The sequence below is a fragment of the Bos taurus genome, chromosome 12 (assembly GCF_002263795.3).
Source record: "Bos taurus isolate L1 Dominette 01449 registration number 42190680 breed Hereford chromosome 12, ARS-UCD2.0, whole genome shotgun sequence".
NCBI classification, from domain to species: Eukaryota; Metazoa; Chordata; class Mammalia; order Artiodactyla; family Bovidae; genus Bos; species Bos taurus.
In genome coordinates, this window is record NC_037339.1 from 21,084,976 (window position 1) to 21,102,264 (window position 17,289).

Sequence of the window (17,289 nt, forward strand, 5' to 3'; positions counted from 1 at the left end):
AGCTCTCAAAAGGATTTGCTGTGGATTGAAATGTTCTAATTAGAAGTCTGTCTCATTTCCCCAAAAGCTCCTATGAGAAATATGTCCTTGCACTGATAAATAGTGAATCTTTCAAATATACTTTTTAAAAAAGATGACTAATTCTTAAATTTTCGAACTGGCAGAAGTTCCCCTGCGGGGAGAGAGCTGCTGCCCGCGCCCCACAACCCCCTCCCCAGATAGGAAATTTCTTTATAGGCTATGGTTTTATCAAAATTAATGAAGTTTGGGTATCTTATTCCATATTTATTTTAGTGTAATTATTTGAATTCATTGTCAGTCATATTACTAAACATTTCTCTTACTCCCCTTCCTGCAAACCTTAATTGAAATTGTCATACTAGAAAAATGCCCTGGGCTTGTCGTCTGGGTCTCTGTACCCTCTGGCTTCCTGCAATGTGCACCTCTTTCCTTGATACCAGTATCCCCGTTTGAGTAGTACATGCCACGACATACAAGCCAGAAAAATTCATGCTGCACTATAGATGTGCTAAAGCTTACGCCTCTGGCAAAAGAAGACTGTAATAACTTAAGCAACAATTTTGCGTGTTTATGAACAAATACGTTATTAAGGATGTAATAGATTTCTGTGATTTCAGATTTATCTTTGAGGTTTGCATTTCTTTAGAATTGTAGTGAATAGATGATAACCGTGTAGTTGAACCAAGTATCCCACTCTACATTATCAAAAAATAAACTTATAATTCAGTATAGTAAGTCCCCTACATGCAAATGAGTTCCATCCTGAGAGCGCATTCTCTTAAGTCCAGCAAAGTTAGCCTAGGTACCCAACGAACACAATCGGCTACATAGTACTGTACTGTAATAGGTTTATAATACTTTTCACACAAATAATACATAAAAAGCAAACAAACACAAAAAATAAACATTTAATCTTACAGTACAGTGCCTTGAAAAGTATAACAGTATAGTACGACCGCTGGCATGGCGGGGCACGTTTGCATCTTTGAAAACTCGCAACTTGAAGGTTTCGTATGTAGGGAACTTACTATGGTTAGATTCTCACCTTACTGGTTGTGCCTCCAGCAGACGCCAGTGCACAGCAAAGACCCAAGGTGAACTTTCTTCTTAAGTCTTGGCAGTGATGGGGCCTTAGGTAAATGGAAAAGGAAAGGAATTCTATGATTGATTTTTTCCCCCTTATTTTTAAGTGGTATAACCAGTCTTACCTACGGCCTTTTGCATCACACTTGACATAATCTCCAGCAGGATGAGCTGGGGAAATTCTGTAGTCCAGCAAATTGAAGTTGACCCCAGAGTCCTGTAATTTCCATGTGACTGTGAAGACAGGAGAGGCCAATGTGGGCAGAGTGACGAGGGCTTGGGGATGGCGCTTAAGGAATCTCATTGAGATGGGTGTTGACAGGAACCTCATGAAGATGCGGGATCCTAAACAGTTGCTTACCAACCACCCCCACTCTCCAATACACACATCCATAAACATCTTATGTCACTCTTTAATGTTCTCTTTACTCAAATATCACGGAGGATACAGAGAAGCCTCGGTTGCATGTTTGTGCTTTAGTAAGCTGTATCCGTGAGTGACTAAAGAAAGCTGCTATAGCTCTTGCACCCGATATAGGCGCTCAGCAAAGAAGTACTTACTGCAGACTTGAATCTGCTAACAAAGATGAGTTTCCCTGAGAGTGTTATCATACATTTTCCTAAGTGACCGAACGTGATCTTTGAGAATGACCCTCTAATTATTTTGCCTGTGACCGTCTACGAAAGGGAGTAAAGAAGGGATTACTTTGCTATCAACTTGTGGTCTGTGGACCGGCACCATCAAGGTCACCTGAGAACTTACTAGAAATACAAATACTGGGCTCCATCTGAGACCTACTGAATGAGAATCTGCATTTTAAAAGATCCCGAGGTGATTTGAATACCTTTTATATTTTGAGGTTGCCTTTTGGCATTTTCTCCAACATGCAGGAAATGGTTTTTCCAGTAGTCATGTGCAGATTGAGAGTTGGACCATAAAGAAGGCTGGACACCACAGAATTCATGCTTTCTAATCGTGATGCTGGAGAAGACTCTTGAGAGTCCTTTGGACAGCAAGGAGATCAAACCAATCAATCCCAAAGGAAATCAACCCTGAATATTCATTGGAAGGACTGATGCTGAAGCTGAAGAATACTTTGGCCATCTGATGCAAAGAGCCAACTCACTGGAAAAGACCCTGATGCTGGGAAAGATTGAGGGCAGGAGAAGAAGGGGGTGACAGTGGATGAGATGGTTAACTAGCATCATTGACTCAATGGTCACTGACTGAGTTTGAACAACCTCCAGGAGATAGTGAAGGACAGGAGAGCCTGGCGTGTTGCAGTCCATGGGGTCACAAAGAGTTGGACACAACTTAGTGACTGAACAACCAACATGCTGATCTATTTACATATGTTTATATGAACACATGTGAAGGCTCATGCCTGTACAGTGTTGATTTGTAAATACATAGATATAAGTACACATTCTAGTTGGTCAAATATTTACTGTGCACTGACTATACACAGGCCATCAAGCTGGATGCCAGAAGATGCAGGTGAATGGCGGGTGAATGGTCAGGATAATTTCCATAATCTTTCATTGTTGGACGATCCCATCTATCATGGAGGGTGAAAAGAACAGAAGCCTGTGTTCTTCACAGTTGATTGGAAATTGGCTTCTATATTAGGGATCATATGCATTCAGATAACATAGGAACTGATCTCTGAGCAAGATCTTTTCTTTACCTTAAGAGAAGCAGAATCTTATTGCATAAGGAAATAGGCTACATTTTCATGTCATTTAGAATGTATTCATTTATTGAATTTCCACTTTTTTTTTTTTTTGGCAATCCTTTCTACTGGAAGTTGTTTTGTTAAGAGGTTACTCAATATTGTCCTTAAATAAGGGGTATGTGGTATTGGTTACAAAGGGGCTTCCCTGGTGGCTCAGATGGTAAAGCGTCTGTTTGCAATGCAGGAGACCTGGGTTTGATCCCTGGGTTGGGAAGATTCCCTAGAGAAGGAAATGGCAACCCGCTCTTGTACTCTTGCCCGGAAAATCCCATGGACGGAGGAGCATGGTAGGCTATAGTCCATGGGGTCGCAAAGAGTCAGACACGACTAAGCAACTTTAATTCACTCACTAAGTGGAAAACTACAGTTTACTAGAGGCTATAATATGGACACCACAAGGAAATAGATTGGGAAACAGTGGAAACAGTGTCAGACTTTATTTTTGGGGGCTCCAAAATCACTGCAGAGGATGACTGCAGCCATGAAATTAAAAGACGCTTACTCCTTGGAAGGAAAGTTATGACCAACCTAGATAGCATATTCAAAAGCAGAGATGTTACTTTGCCAACAAAGGTTCGTCTAGTCAAGGCTATGGTTTTTCCTGTGGTCATGTATTGATGTGAGAGTTGGACTGTGAAGAAGGCTGAGCGCCGAAGAATTGATGCTTTTGAACTGTGGTGTTGGAGAAGACTCTTGAGAGTCCCTTGGACTGCAAGGAGATCCAACCAGTCCATTCTGAAGGAGATCAGCCCTGGGATTTCTTTGGAAGGAATGATGCTAAAGCTGAAACTCCAGTACTTTGGCCACCTCATGAGAAGAGTTGACTTATTGGAAAAGACTCTGATGCTGGGAGGGATTGGGGGCAGGAGGAGAAGGTGACGGCAGAGGACGAGATGGCTGGATGGCATCACTGACTCGATGGACGTGAGTCTGGGTGAACTCCGGGAGTTGGTGATGGACAGGGAGGCCTGGCGTGCTGTGATTCATGGGGTCGCAAAGAGTCGGACACCACTGAGCAACTGAACTGAACTGAACAAGACAGATATGACCATATTGTGTGTTTATAGTCGTACAAGAAAAGTAGTATTCCAAATCCAGAAGAAAACAGAGATAATATCTTGTATGTGCAATATATGATTTATTTGCTTACTTTGTCCATTAAAATACCTTTAAAAAAAGTTGAACTCATAGAAACAGAGAGTAGAAAAGTGGTTGCTAGGGGCAGAGAGGTGGCAAATGTAAGTTCAGTTATAGGATGTGTGGAATCTGGGGATCTAGTGTATAACATGGTGACCTACAGTTGATAATATGTATTGTAAGATTGAAATTTGATGAGAGAGTACAACTTAAATGTCCTTACCAAAAAAAAAAATAGAAAGAAATATGTGAAGTGAATTAAAAATGCATTAATTTCGCATATATATGGAATTTAGAAAGATGGTAACAATAACCCTGTGTACGAGACAGCAAAAGAGACACTGATGTATAGATCAGTCTTATGGACTCTGTGGGAGAGGGAGAGGGTGGGGAGATTTGGGAGAATGGCATTGAAACATGTATAATATCATGTATGAAACGAGTCGCCAGTCCAGGTTCGATGCACGATACTGGATGCTTGGGGCTGGTGCACTGGGATGACCCAGAGGGAGGGTATGGGAGGGAGGAGGGAGGAGGGTTCAGGATGGGGAACACAGGTATACCTGTGGTGGATTCATTTCGATATTTGGCAAAACTAATACAATATTGTAAAGTTTAAAAATAAAATAAAATTTTAAAAAATGCGTTAATTTGATGGCAGGAATCCTTTCACAACATATATCAACTCATCACTTTGTAAGCTTCAAATACCTTATAATTTTATTTGAAAATTATACCTTAATAAAGTTGGAAAAAATAAAGTCACAGAACCTGAAATATCAAACACTGAAAAGAAAAAAAAGCCCTTTTAATATGGTGTTTGTCACATTCTGAGTAGGATAGTAACATTTTATAGCATTGAGAAGCATTTGGAGTTGATTGCAGGGAAGGGAGCAGAAGACATTAGATGAGCAAGAAAGAATACTGAGGGCCAAGTTTGAGGGCAAGGAGTGAGCCTGAAAGGCGGAGTGTGATACGACTGCATGAACTTCAGAGAGTGGCAGGTGAGAGAAAGATGAGGAGCAGACGCACCGTAATCAAAAAGCCAACCACTGCTTTGGAGACATCCTCATACCCTGTCTTTTCTGAGACGCTCCCACTTCCCTGGGCTTCCTTGGATGCGCAGTGGTAAAGTATCCACCTGCCAGTGCAGGAGACTCGGGTTCAATCCCTGGTTCGGGAAGATCCCCCGGAGAAGGGAATGACAACTCACTCCAGTTTTCTTGCCTGGACAATCCCATGGACAGAGGAGCCTGATAGGCTATGACTTGCTTCCTCTCCAGGAGGGATCTAGGAGAAACTAGATTTGCCTGGTTAAGGCTGTTTGCCCCTGAGCCAGTCCAGTTTTCCCAGGAATTTAGAGTTTGGAGTGGGAAATGCTAGTCTCCACATAGGCTGGTCCCGTGAGCTGGGAACACAGAAATCCAACAGCTTTGTGGCATTTGTGTGCATGAAGGAAGTGTGAATCCCTTGGCTCCAGAGGGAGAGAAGCCTGAGCAAATGATGGCTTCAGGTTTTCTTCATGCTCTGAACTCCCAGGCTTGACTCTGATTCTGCCTTGAGTTCAAGAGGTCCCTCTGTCTTACTGCCATATGCCTGTTTGCACTGAAGTCCATGTGTTCCTGCTGCTTGCCGCTGCAAGTGTCTGACTCAGCCTCACCCTGAGTGTATCCCTCCCAGTTCCTGTCTTTTCACTTTCTCCTGCATCTCTGTGATCTTTAAAGAGAAAATACTGAGCCACGCAGTCCAGTAGGTCCCTATTGGTGCCTCTAGTTTTGAGCTGAAAACAGTATGGGAAAAGTGAGGGCAAGTAAAGATGAAAAGCAGAAAGAGTTATCTTGTTTAATTTCTTTGGACAGTGCATTCAATTATTTTTAAACGTTTCTTCCATGCCACACACTGTGCACTGTGCAGTGTGCTAAGAATAAGATGTTTATTTACTTATTTTTATTTTGTTTTGGCCATGCTCTGTGGCATGTGGGATCTTAGTTCCCTGACAAGGGTTTAAACCCGTGTCTCCTACATTGAGAACATGGAGTCTTAACCACTGGACCACCAGGGAAGCCCCAGGATAGAGTGTTTAATATGGGAGATGATTCCTGTCTTCATGGTATATACAGTTGGGTTGGGGAGCCAGACCTAAAATGAGTACCACGGTGCATGGTGAGTTTTAACAGAAGTAGGTGTAATGGGCACATGGTCACAAGAGGTCCCTGAGAAAGTTCCGTTTTATCTTTTTAGAATTTATTTATTTTTATTTTGGCTGTGTTGGGTCTTTGTTGCGATGCACAGGCTCTTCGTTGAGGCTCACGGGCTTTCTCTAGTTGCAGTGAGGGGGTCTATTGTCTAGTTGCAGTGCACAGGCTTCTCACTGCGACGGCTTCTCTTGTTACGGAGTCCAGTTAGGTGCGTGGACTTCAGTACTTGTGGTGTGAGGGCTCAGTAGCTGCAGTTCCCCGGCTCTTGATGGTCGGCTCTTGTGGTGCATGGGCTTAGTTGCTCCATGGCATGTGGGATCTTCCCAGACCAGGCATGGAATCCTATGTCCCCTGCATTGGCAGGCAGACTCTTAACCACTGGACCATCAGGAAAGTCTGGAAGGTCTATTTTAAACCCTGCTATCTGTAGAGAATTTGGGGTGACTGATGACTTGTTTTTTAGTTTCCTCTAAGCTGATGTATGGCCACCTCATGCAAAGAGTTGACTCATTGGAAAAGACTCTGATGCTGGGAGGGATTGGGGGCAGGAGGAGAAGGGGACGACAGAGGATGAGATGGCTGGATGGCATCACTGACTCGATGGACGTGAGTCTGAGTGAACTCCGGGAGATGGTGATGGACAGGGAGGCCTCGTGTGCTGCGATTCATGGGGTCGCAGAGTCGGACACGACTGAGCGACTGAACTGAAGCCGATGTTTATGGATGAGTGAGAAATAAAAGTATGTCCTTATCAAATATTCTTTCAAAAATAGTATCTTCCTGACATTATCTCACCTGGTAGCTGGAAAGTAGCCTACTATGACAAGATCAAGTTATAGCCTTCCCAGCTGGGACCTGCCTGACCTTGAATACCAGGGAGGAACCTTCCTGAGGGTGCAGAGTTACGGTTTTAGTTATAGCTGTAAATGTGATTATTTGTTCCAGGCTTCTCATAGATACCATTTCAACCACTATATTTCCATCTTACCACAGAGGGGAAAAGGCAGAGGAACCAGAAATCAAATTGCCAACATCTGCTGGATCGTCAAAAAGGCAAGAGAGTTCCAGAAAAACATCTATTTCTGCTTTATTGGCTATGCCAGAGCCTTTGACTGTGTGGATCACAATAAACTGTGGAAAATTCTTCAAGAGATGGGAATACCAGACCACCTGACCTGCCTCTTGAGAAATTTGTATGCAGGTCAGGAAGCAACAGTTAGAACTGGACATGGAACAACAGACTGGTTCCAAATAGGAAAAGGAGTTCGTCAAGGCTGTGTATTGTCTCCCTGCTTATTTAACTTATATGCAGAGTACATCATGAGAAATGCTGGGCTGGAAGAAACACAAGCTGGAATCAAGATTGCCGGGAGAAATATCAATAACCTCAGATATGCAGATGATACCACCCTTATGGCAGAAAGTGAAGAACTAAAGAGCCTCTTGATGAAAATGAAAGAGGAGAGTGAAAAAGTTGGCTTAAAGCTCAACATTCAGAAAACAAAGATCATGGCATCCGGTCACATCACTTCATGGGAAATAGATGGGGAAACAGTGGAAACAGTGTCAGACTTTATTTTAGGGGGCTCCAAAATCACTGCAGATAGTGATTGCAGCCATGAAATTAAAAGACGCTTACTCCTTGGAAGGAAAGTTATGACCAACCTAGATAGCATATTAAAAACCAGAGACATTACTTTGCCAACCAAGGTCCGTCTAGTCAAGGCTATGGTTTTTCCAGTGGTCATGTATGGATGTGAGAGTTAGAGTGTAAAGAAAGCTGAATGCCGAAGAATTGATGCTGTTGAACTGTGGTATTGGAGAAGACTCTTGAGAGTCTCTTGGACTGCAAGGAGATCCAACCAGTCCATCGTAAAGGAGATCAGTCCTGGGTGTTCATTGGAAGGACTGATGCTAAAGATGAAACTCCAATACTTTGGCCACCTCATGCAAAGAGTTGACTCATTGGAAAAGACCCTGATGCTGGGAGGGATGGGGGCAGGAGAAGGGGACAACAGAGGATGAGATGGCTGGATGGCATCACCAACTCGATAGACATGAGTTTGGGTAAACTCCGAGAGTTGGTGATGGGCAGGGAGGCCTGGCATGCTGCAGTTCATGGGGTCACAAAGAGTCGGACATGACTGAGTGACTGAACTGAACAGAGGGGAAAAAAACAAACAAGCAAACATGAAAAGCACAGGCATTCCTGTTTTCATGGTTGAGTTATTTCAGATTTACTTTACCAACTAGCTTTGCTATTCATGGGGTCAGACAAAGGAGTAGAGGAGAGAGAGTGCAGGCAGGAGCCGGGGTGGCAGGTGTTTGAGATTTTTCTTACTCTGCAGAGTTGGGTATCATGTCTGGACCTTTCTTGCCAACACTTTCCCCATGGAGAAGAGTTAAAGCCACTTTGCTGCCAAAGGTACAGTGAATAAGAGTTTAAGAGGGTCAGAGTCTCAGGCCTGAGTTGAGGACTGGCAATTGGAAAACCTCTGTGGATTCTGTCACTGCCAGGACAGACAGATGGAACTTACTTTGGCTCCTAAGTGTTTATGCATTTGTCCCCGAAGCAGAACAGAAGATGGCTCTTCAAAGGTGACTACAGATAAAAGGCATACCCAGTAAATAAAACGACCATTTTGTAGGATCTTCAGCTCTCTGCCTTGAAAATCCCATCTGGTGGGATGGCATTTGCCCGGGCTGAGGCTGTGGTTGGGCCCCTTCAGTTTTCCTACCAGTGTGGCCACTTGACCATTTGCTCAGCTAACTTTGAAGTATAAGAGCTCTACTCAGTGAAGTAAGTCAGGCAGAGAAAGATAAAGACCGTATGATTTCCCTCTTGTGGAATATGAAGCACCAACAAATAAAATAAATGAACAAACCGAATAAAAATAAACACATAGATATAGTGAGAACAGATTAGTGGTTACCAGAGGGGAGGTAAAATGCGTAAAGGAGATCAAATGCGTGGTGACAGGTGGAAACTAGATTTTTGGTGGTGAGCACGCTGTAGCAAGCGTAGAAATGTTGGGGTGACCAAAAAGTTTGTTTAGGTTTTTCCATAACATCTTACACTACCCTATGTAACGTTATGAAATGTATGTAATGTTATAAACCAATGTTACCTCAATAAAAATAAATCTAAAATTTTTAAAACTTTAAAATTTAAGTAAACAAATAAATAGTAGTTAAACAATAAAGTGTAGGAACTCTAGTCCTCACTAAAAGCCTTCATTTTGAACTGTCTGTTTTTCCAGTTTTATGTATTTTTGCATCAGCCTGGTTGAGAGAAAGGCTGTCTGTTGTTTGTGGTGTGTAGTATAAAGGATATATATGCAGTCGATTATTCATCTATGTTCTGAGAGTTCCTGCTTCATGTTGTCCTTCTGCAGAAATGCCTGCATTCATTGGGCTCTCAGCCCATACTGCTGTGTGTACACATGAAATGTTTTATCTGCCTCTTTAAACAAAATTTTATTGGAGTCTAGTTGATTATTTTGTGTCAGTTTCAGGTATACACCCAAGTGAGTCTGTTACACAAATACATATATCCAGTCTTTTTTAGATTCTTTTCCCATATAGGCCATTACAGAGTACAGGGTAGAGTTCCCTGTGCTGTGCAGTAGGTCCTTATTAGCTGTCTGCTTTACATACAGTGGTGTGTATATGTCAGTCCCAGTCTCCCAGTTTATCCCTCCCCACTCCCCCCACCCCCCGGCGCCCGTAAGTTTCTGCATCTGTGTTTCTATTCTGTTTTGTGATAAGTTCATTTGTACCCCTTTTTGTTTTACATATAAGTGATATCACAGGATGCTTGTTTTTCTCTGTCTGTTACTTTACTCAGTGTGACAATCTCTAGGTCCATCCAAGTTGCTGCAAATGGCATTATTTTGTTCTCTTTTATGGCTGAGTAATATTCCATTGATTATATGCACCACATCTTCTTTATTCACTCCTCGGTTGACGGACACTTAGGTTGCTTCCATGTCCTGGCTATTGTAAGTCATGCTGCCATGAACATTCGTCTGCCATCATGGTCAGCGCCCCTTTGAAGAAACACTAAGGAAAGTGACTTTTCAAGTAGGAGAGCCAGAAACCCTTGGCTTTCTCTAAGGCAGAACTTTTCATCCTGTGTTAACAGCATCCTGGGATGATCCAAATGGATTTCGGGCCCTGCAAATTGATCTGTTTAGTTGGGCAGGAGCAATCCAGTTATGGGGCCCCAGCAGTCTGTTCCATTTCCTCCAAGCTGTTTTGCTCATATCTAAGTTTCTGCGTGATTCGTGAGGCGAAAAAGGTTAGGAGAAGCAACTCTATGGACCTGATACATAGTCCTTATAGGTAAGGTGAAACATGGGCTGTTATATTCCCAACAGATCTTTCTTTGGATTTTCTTTCTTGGATTTGATATATTTTCCTCGGTCAAGACTTTTTGCTTATTTCTAGCCTTTTTTTTTTTTTTTGTATCTGCTTTTAAAGCCATTTTCAATTCTTTGTGAAATGAGGTAGGGAATGCATGGAGTAAGTTATCTTAGTTAAGACAAATGAGAGATGCAGTTTGAACATACCGTTTGCATTAAATTCTGATAAAGATGCATTGTTTAATATTGGAGTGTTCATCATTGCTCGTAAGATAGCATTGTGCCCGGGTGGGAAACTGGACTTTGATTTTCATGTTTGCTACTGATTTGCTGACTCACTTTGGGCAAGTCCTGTCATTGTCTCTGCTCTGAACCTGACAGATAAGCTGTCCATTTTCTGTTTCTCAGATTTGCAGAAATATTTTGGTTATATGTCAAGTAAATATTTGTAAATTATTTTCAAGTTGTTGGTGTTTAGCAATATACACTCTCTTTGCTTATCTTAACCCAGAGGGATTTAGGAAAGATTGGCTGATTTGTGAGGTTGTCGATGGATTGGTGTCGCATCTGTTGGAATTGTAGTCTTAGAGCAGCTTGAAATTGAGGATTTAGAAAATTAAAATGATTAATGTGTTCATATTGATATACTTACATTTGGGATGGAAATGAGTTAGTCTGTAATTTTCCCATTGGTGAGGTCCAAGGCTGGGGACGGTGGCGGTGGTTTGTGCGCTGTCCTGCCCTTTCTGCTGGGTTTATTGGAGTTTTGGGGGAAATTCACGTGGGAAGATGAATGACTGAAAGTTATTTAAAATAATGAATTTGGTGTTTCTGTTTTTATAAGATAGTGCTTGCTTGGGTGAGTTTTAAACAGTATGTTTAATTCAGCTGAGGAAGTTTGTTGGCTGTGGGGGATGTGTATATAATTCAGAAATGCTCATGCTATTGTTTAATTCATATCTTATTTCACATAATTCTTGGTTCCTAATTGTGACATATACTGCTCGTTTGTTGGTTTCTTCTTGGTATAGGTTGTATTATAGAACCATGTGTAGCAAATGACTTGTTTTTATTATTGACATTTTCCAAAATAATAATGTAATCTGATCTTTTGATTTTCTGTTTACTAAGAAGAAAAAGTGCCCAAGGAAGTTTGATATTTCACAGAATTGAAGAAGAACAGATTATCCAAGCTAAAGATAACAGATATTAATTAATCTGAGTGATTATAACATTTATTTACCATACTCTGATTTTCATCTGACAGAGTAAAGCTTCCTATAGTCAGATCACTTTACTGTCACTTAAAACTTGTCTGGGAGAAAAAGGGACCACTGCCCATTCACCTTCATTTTGCTGATGTTACTTAGACTAAATTAAAACAAAACCAAGGGTTAATTTTAGTTGAGTTCATAAAATATTTGATTTAAATGAAAAATGCTTTTTCATGCTAGGCAATTGAAGTCCTAAATATAAGTGTTCTTAGTAAAGTAAAACATGGGCCGAATACTGTAAACCTAATAAATATTATTTTGTGACACACAGCTGAATGAAGTAGTGTCCGGGAATTAATTAAATTGTTGCTTTATGGTGGTGGGGTTCTCTTTGTATGCCTCTCTAGTCAAGGCCCTCCTATCGTAGAATCCTGACATTTTGTTTGTTTGTTTTTTACTTTATTTTTAAAGAACAATTGCTTTACAGTATTGTTTTGGTTTCTGCCAAAGGATCCTGACATTTAACTTAACTAGGATGCCTTTAAATACCTGAAGTTTTATTCACAGAGTACTGTTGCTTATTTAAAGTTCCCACCAGCACATCCCAAGAAGATTGGTGTCTCCTGCCAAATAATGCCTTTAGCATAGTAAAGCTGTCAGAGTGATGGAAATCCACAGTTCAACCTTCACTGGAACTTGTGTTTATTTGAGTAAAGTTCAAATGATCAGCAAAGGACAGGAAATAAATTAGTCATAAAATGAAAGAATTACAGGTTTAAATGATAGAAATGGGTAAACTTTCCCCCAAATAGAAGTATTTTGAGAATGCCTCCTCTCAACTTACATTTTTTTAGAAAGCAAGAGCAATATTTCTTCTTAGATCATCCATGGGATAAAGATGTTAGAAATCCAATTAGCCAGTTTCTCTCTAATCCATTTAATTTTTGCTCCCTTGAATTTGACGTTGGTTTCTTGTGTTCCCTTTGCTTAGGGCTGATGCGTGGTCAGCTGTTCAGTCGTGTCCAACTCTTTGTGACCTCCATGGGACTGTAGCCCACCAGGCTATCAGTATTTTACCCATGGAAAATCTCTGTTCATGGAATTTTCCAGGGAAGAATGCTGGAGTGGGTTGCCATTTCCTTCTCCAGGGGATCTTCCTGACCCAGGGATCAAACCTGCATCTTTTGCATCTCCCGCATCGGGAAGCAGATTCTTTACCACTAGCACCATACAGGCTCATATCTTGAGCTTTTCCCTCTTCAAATTATATGGTCATTAATATAATCACCCAGACTAGGGGTTCTCTTTCATTCTCCCTAAACTTTAAGTTGAACCCCTGCCTTAAACTACCAGATTTCATTTAAAAAAAACAGTATTACAAAAGTGTTTTAAGATAAGATTTTGACAGTCCACCAAGGTCTAAAGTCCTGACACTAATATGAGAGAGTATTATTTCCCATTACCCACAGATCTCTACAAATTTCTTTACTATCATATTTGTACTTTTCATGGTCTTGCTTCCTAAAATTTTGCCAAATATCCTTCTTTTGAGTGTCGTCAGAGAAGGCAATGGCGCCCCACTCCAGTACTCTTGCCTGGAAAATCCCATGGACAGAGGAGCTTGGTGGGCTGCAGTCCATGGGGTCGCTAAGAGTCGGACACGACTGAGCGACTTCACTTTCACTTTTCACTTTCATGCATTGGAGAAGGAAATGGCAACCCACTCCAGTGTTCTTGCCTGGAGAATCCCAGGGACGGGGGAACCTGGTGCGCTGTCGTCTACTGGGGTCGCACAGAGTCGGACACGACTGAAGTAACGCGGCAGCAGCAGCAGTCCCAGACTGAGTAGGGAGATGGCCAGTCTTGATCAGACAACTTGGAAAATGAGACTTCTCTTGTTTCTTCATTAAAAAAAAAAGTTAATAATTCTATTTATGTATTTATTTGTGGCTGTGCTGGGTCTTCAGTGCTGCTCAGGCTTTTCTCCGGTTTTGGTGAGTGGGGGTACTCTCCGGTTGTGGTACCCGGACTTCTCATTGCAGTGGGGTTCTCTTGCTGCAGGGCACAGGCTCTAGGTCGCACCGGCTTCAGGAGCTGTGGCATGTAGGCTCACTGGTTGCAGCTCCTGGGCTCTGGGGCACAGGCTCCATAGTCATGGCACACGGGCTTAGTTGACATTGGCATGTGGGACCTTCCTGGTTCAGGGATCGAAACCTGCATCTCTTGTGTTAGCAGGTGGATTCTTTACCACTGGGGGTGGAAGCTCCTTCCCGTATTTCTAGATAAAATGTATTTCAGCCAGCCACTTTGCTTGACGATTGGAGAATGCATGTTTAAGGTAGGCGAATAGAACAGTCTCTCAACCAAGTTCACCTCTTACCTGAACTTTCAGCCGTCAGAAAGACCCAATTATTTCTTCATTGACTGGAGAATTATTAGTTGTTATAGCTGAATTCTTCTTTGTGAAATATCATGTTTTTGCAACCTGGCTACAAATATTGTGTCTAAATCATATTTTGTTTCTTTATTCCCTTATTCTTCCTTCTGCAGGATTCCCTCAACCATGTGGTCATAATTATTACTTTACTGTGTCTTATTATGCTTCCTCAGGCAATCTTGCCCTTTGATATTTTTTTGCATGGATGAATAGGGGCTTACTGTATATGGACCATGGCACTAGTCTTTCAGAGGTTGCTTTTTCAATTAATTTCTGGTTAGTTGAAGTTAGAAGGATCTCTGTGTCAATTTATCTACTCCCTCAACCCCAAAATGGAAAGACACTTACTATAACAACAAATGTGGGCATCGATATTTCTTTTTGTTTTTTAAGTAAGGTGGTTTATATTTATTTTTTTTAATTTCGGTTGCTCTGGGTCTTTGTTGCCTCTTCGGGGCTTCTCTTGTGATGGGGAATGGGCTTAGTTGCCCTTTGGCATGTAGGATCCTAGTTTTTCAATCCGGAATGGACCCTACATTGGAAGTCAGATTCTGAATCACTGGACCACCAGGGAAGTCCCAATATTTCTTTCAATCCACTTCTTTCCTCTTTGGCCCTGCATCGCCTGTGGGTAACCAACCCAGGGCCTCTTCCTGTGGGAATGTTATAATCAGGAAGTGGTTTGAAAAGCATCATAAGACTTACATACTGAAAGTCTTCACACACACACACACACACACAAGGTTTTTTGCAGGGGTTTTTTTGGTGTTTTACCATAATGCCTCTTTGAAAGAATGTTTACACTTTTGGGGGCACCTGGGAGGTAATATCTCAGTCTCTGTCAATCCCCCCCACATGAGTTCTATCATATGGGTTCTGCAACAACAGAACTTCTGTTAAAGCTTCTTTTACTTACTTAGGAAAGGTTTTTTCCCTTTTGCATTCTGAAGGCATTTCTTACTATCAGTATAAAGTGATGTGAACCAAGGAGGTGACATTGGGGACAAGTTTTATATTATGGCTCCTATATATAGTTGGTGTCATAATCCATCAATTCCTTGATGACAGCTATAATATCTTACATATCATTGCATCAAATGTCTTGAACATAGTAAGCGTTCTAAATTTTTGTTGAAGAATGACAAAAAATTTAGTTAATGGGGATAAAATAAGAAATAACAAAATAGCAGTGTTGATTTAAGGGTAGCTTGCGCAGTATTCTGGAAAAAAAAGTCCTTTAAATCACATTCAAGAGATCAGTGGGTTTTCTAATTATTACATAACCGGATAGGAACTTTCAAGTAAATCATAGGAAATACTTTTACATGGTCAGGGAGGCAGCTGAGTGATGAGATTTTTCTTTATTATGTGTAGCCACTTGGACTGCAGTCCAATTTTGCTTCATATACGCATACTTATAATAAATTGTTAGATATTTAAAATTTTTAACAAGAATAGCAAAATAATAAGTAATGACCATGTTATAGAAATACTCATGTCTCTCAAACTTAAGAACTGTGTTGAGTTTTTCCATGTGTATTTTTACGTATGTGTCCTTTATGTAGTACTATAATCAGTATAATTTTTTCTTTTGCTTTTTTCAGCTAACATGATAGTTTTCCATGGAATCATTAAATTTTAATCCTGCACACATGTATGGGATTATGAGACCTGGCATCTTAGCATGTGTGTAGAGATTTTGCCAACAGAGTTTATAGGCCAAAGATGAGTAAGACTGGCTTTCTTAGGGCAGCACATTAAATATTGTTTGATTGCTTTTCTCCCAGCAGTGTTCTTTTGGGAGTCTAGTTTAAATTTGTGGCTAAAGCAAAAGAAGATATTCTGCTATATTGGTGAAAGTTTTGGTGGTGGGGTATGTTTCTATTTATTAAATATATCATGTCTCAAAATTAGAAAAAGTAAGTAGTTTTTGCAGTTCAGAGGATTTTGTTGTTGTTGGTCATGGCCCTTGTATAGAGAATCAAAAAGATGTTACCAAGTGTTTATGAAGTGGTTCTGTTAGTAGAACTTGAAGTGTGTGTGTTTTTTTTTTTTTTATAGTTTAAAGGTGTTTGAAAATAGGACTGTGTGTTTGAAATCTGTCTTTGAACCTCCTTTAGCTTTTTTTTTACCCTGTGTGACCTTGGTTAAGACATCTAATCATAACTTTAAAATGTGAATAAAAATATTTGATGTTGATTATGATTTTGATGATGGGTAATTCATGACCTGTAGGGCTACTGTGAAAAATTATGTTGAGGACGTCTATGGCAATCCAGTGGTTAAGACTCTTAGCTTCCAGTGGAGGGGAAGTGGGTTTGGTCCCTGATTGGAGTACTAAGATCCCATATGCCATGTGGTATAGCCAAAATAAATAAAAGAAAAATGAGTGTAAGTTATGTTGAGCTTTGTAGAGCACCATTTCGATATGAAATAAAGTTGTCAAAAGGCCCCCATTCTTACTAGTAAGCATAGAGAAGGGGCTGGCAACTGGAAACTGACCTGGCAATTTGGGGTTTCCAAGCCTGCTCCCTTCACCCAGGCGTGGTGGTAGCGAGGGGGTCAGTCCCACCCGGCAGGGAGGCCCCGTCCAGGTCTGGGTGAACTGACTCACCTGACTTCTTTTCTCTGGAGCCTGGCCCTGTGTTGAGCTGGTTTTCTTTTAGATTGAGACAAAGCCTCCAAGCCTTTCCCCAATTAGCAGCCTCCTGCCTCTGCTTTGAGTACTGACAGTAAAAGACTTCTGTTAGTCCACATGCCACAAATCAGTTCTGAATTAAAAAAAAAAAAAAGATTTCTGTTCATTTGTGTGCAGGGCAAGGAGGGGGACGGAAATAAGATCTTTCTTTTATGTCCCTAGTTCAGAAAAAATGGATTATTTCCATTAAAGATGGGGTTTTCATGGAAGAGAGAGGTTGGTGACAGAAGGCTCACACAGCGCAGTGTTGTTAATCTACTCGAGCAAATTTAGACTGGTATTGACAGAACAGGCAAGACCATGCGCCTTGGAACCTGTCCAGTTTGAGTGTCTTACTTGTTACAGTCGTTAAAAGGATAACTGAAAAACTCGGGGTTAGTGGTAAAATTATTGTTTTTACT

At 41.1% G+C, this 17,289-nt stretch overlaps 1 protein-coding gene across 5 annotated transcripts in view; it reads left to right on the top strand.

Moving 5' to 3' along the window:
• WDFY2 (WD repeat and FYVE domain containing 2) overlaps window positions 1–17,289 on the top strand; it is a 192,101-nt gene that overhangs the window by 73,076 nt on the left and 101,736 nt on the right. The gene's annotated exons all lie outside the window — the stretch shown is intronic.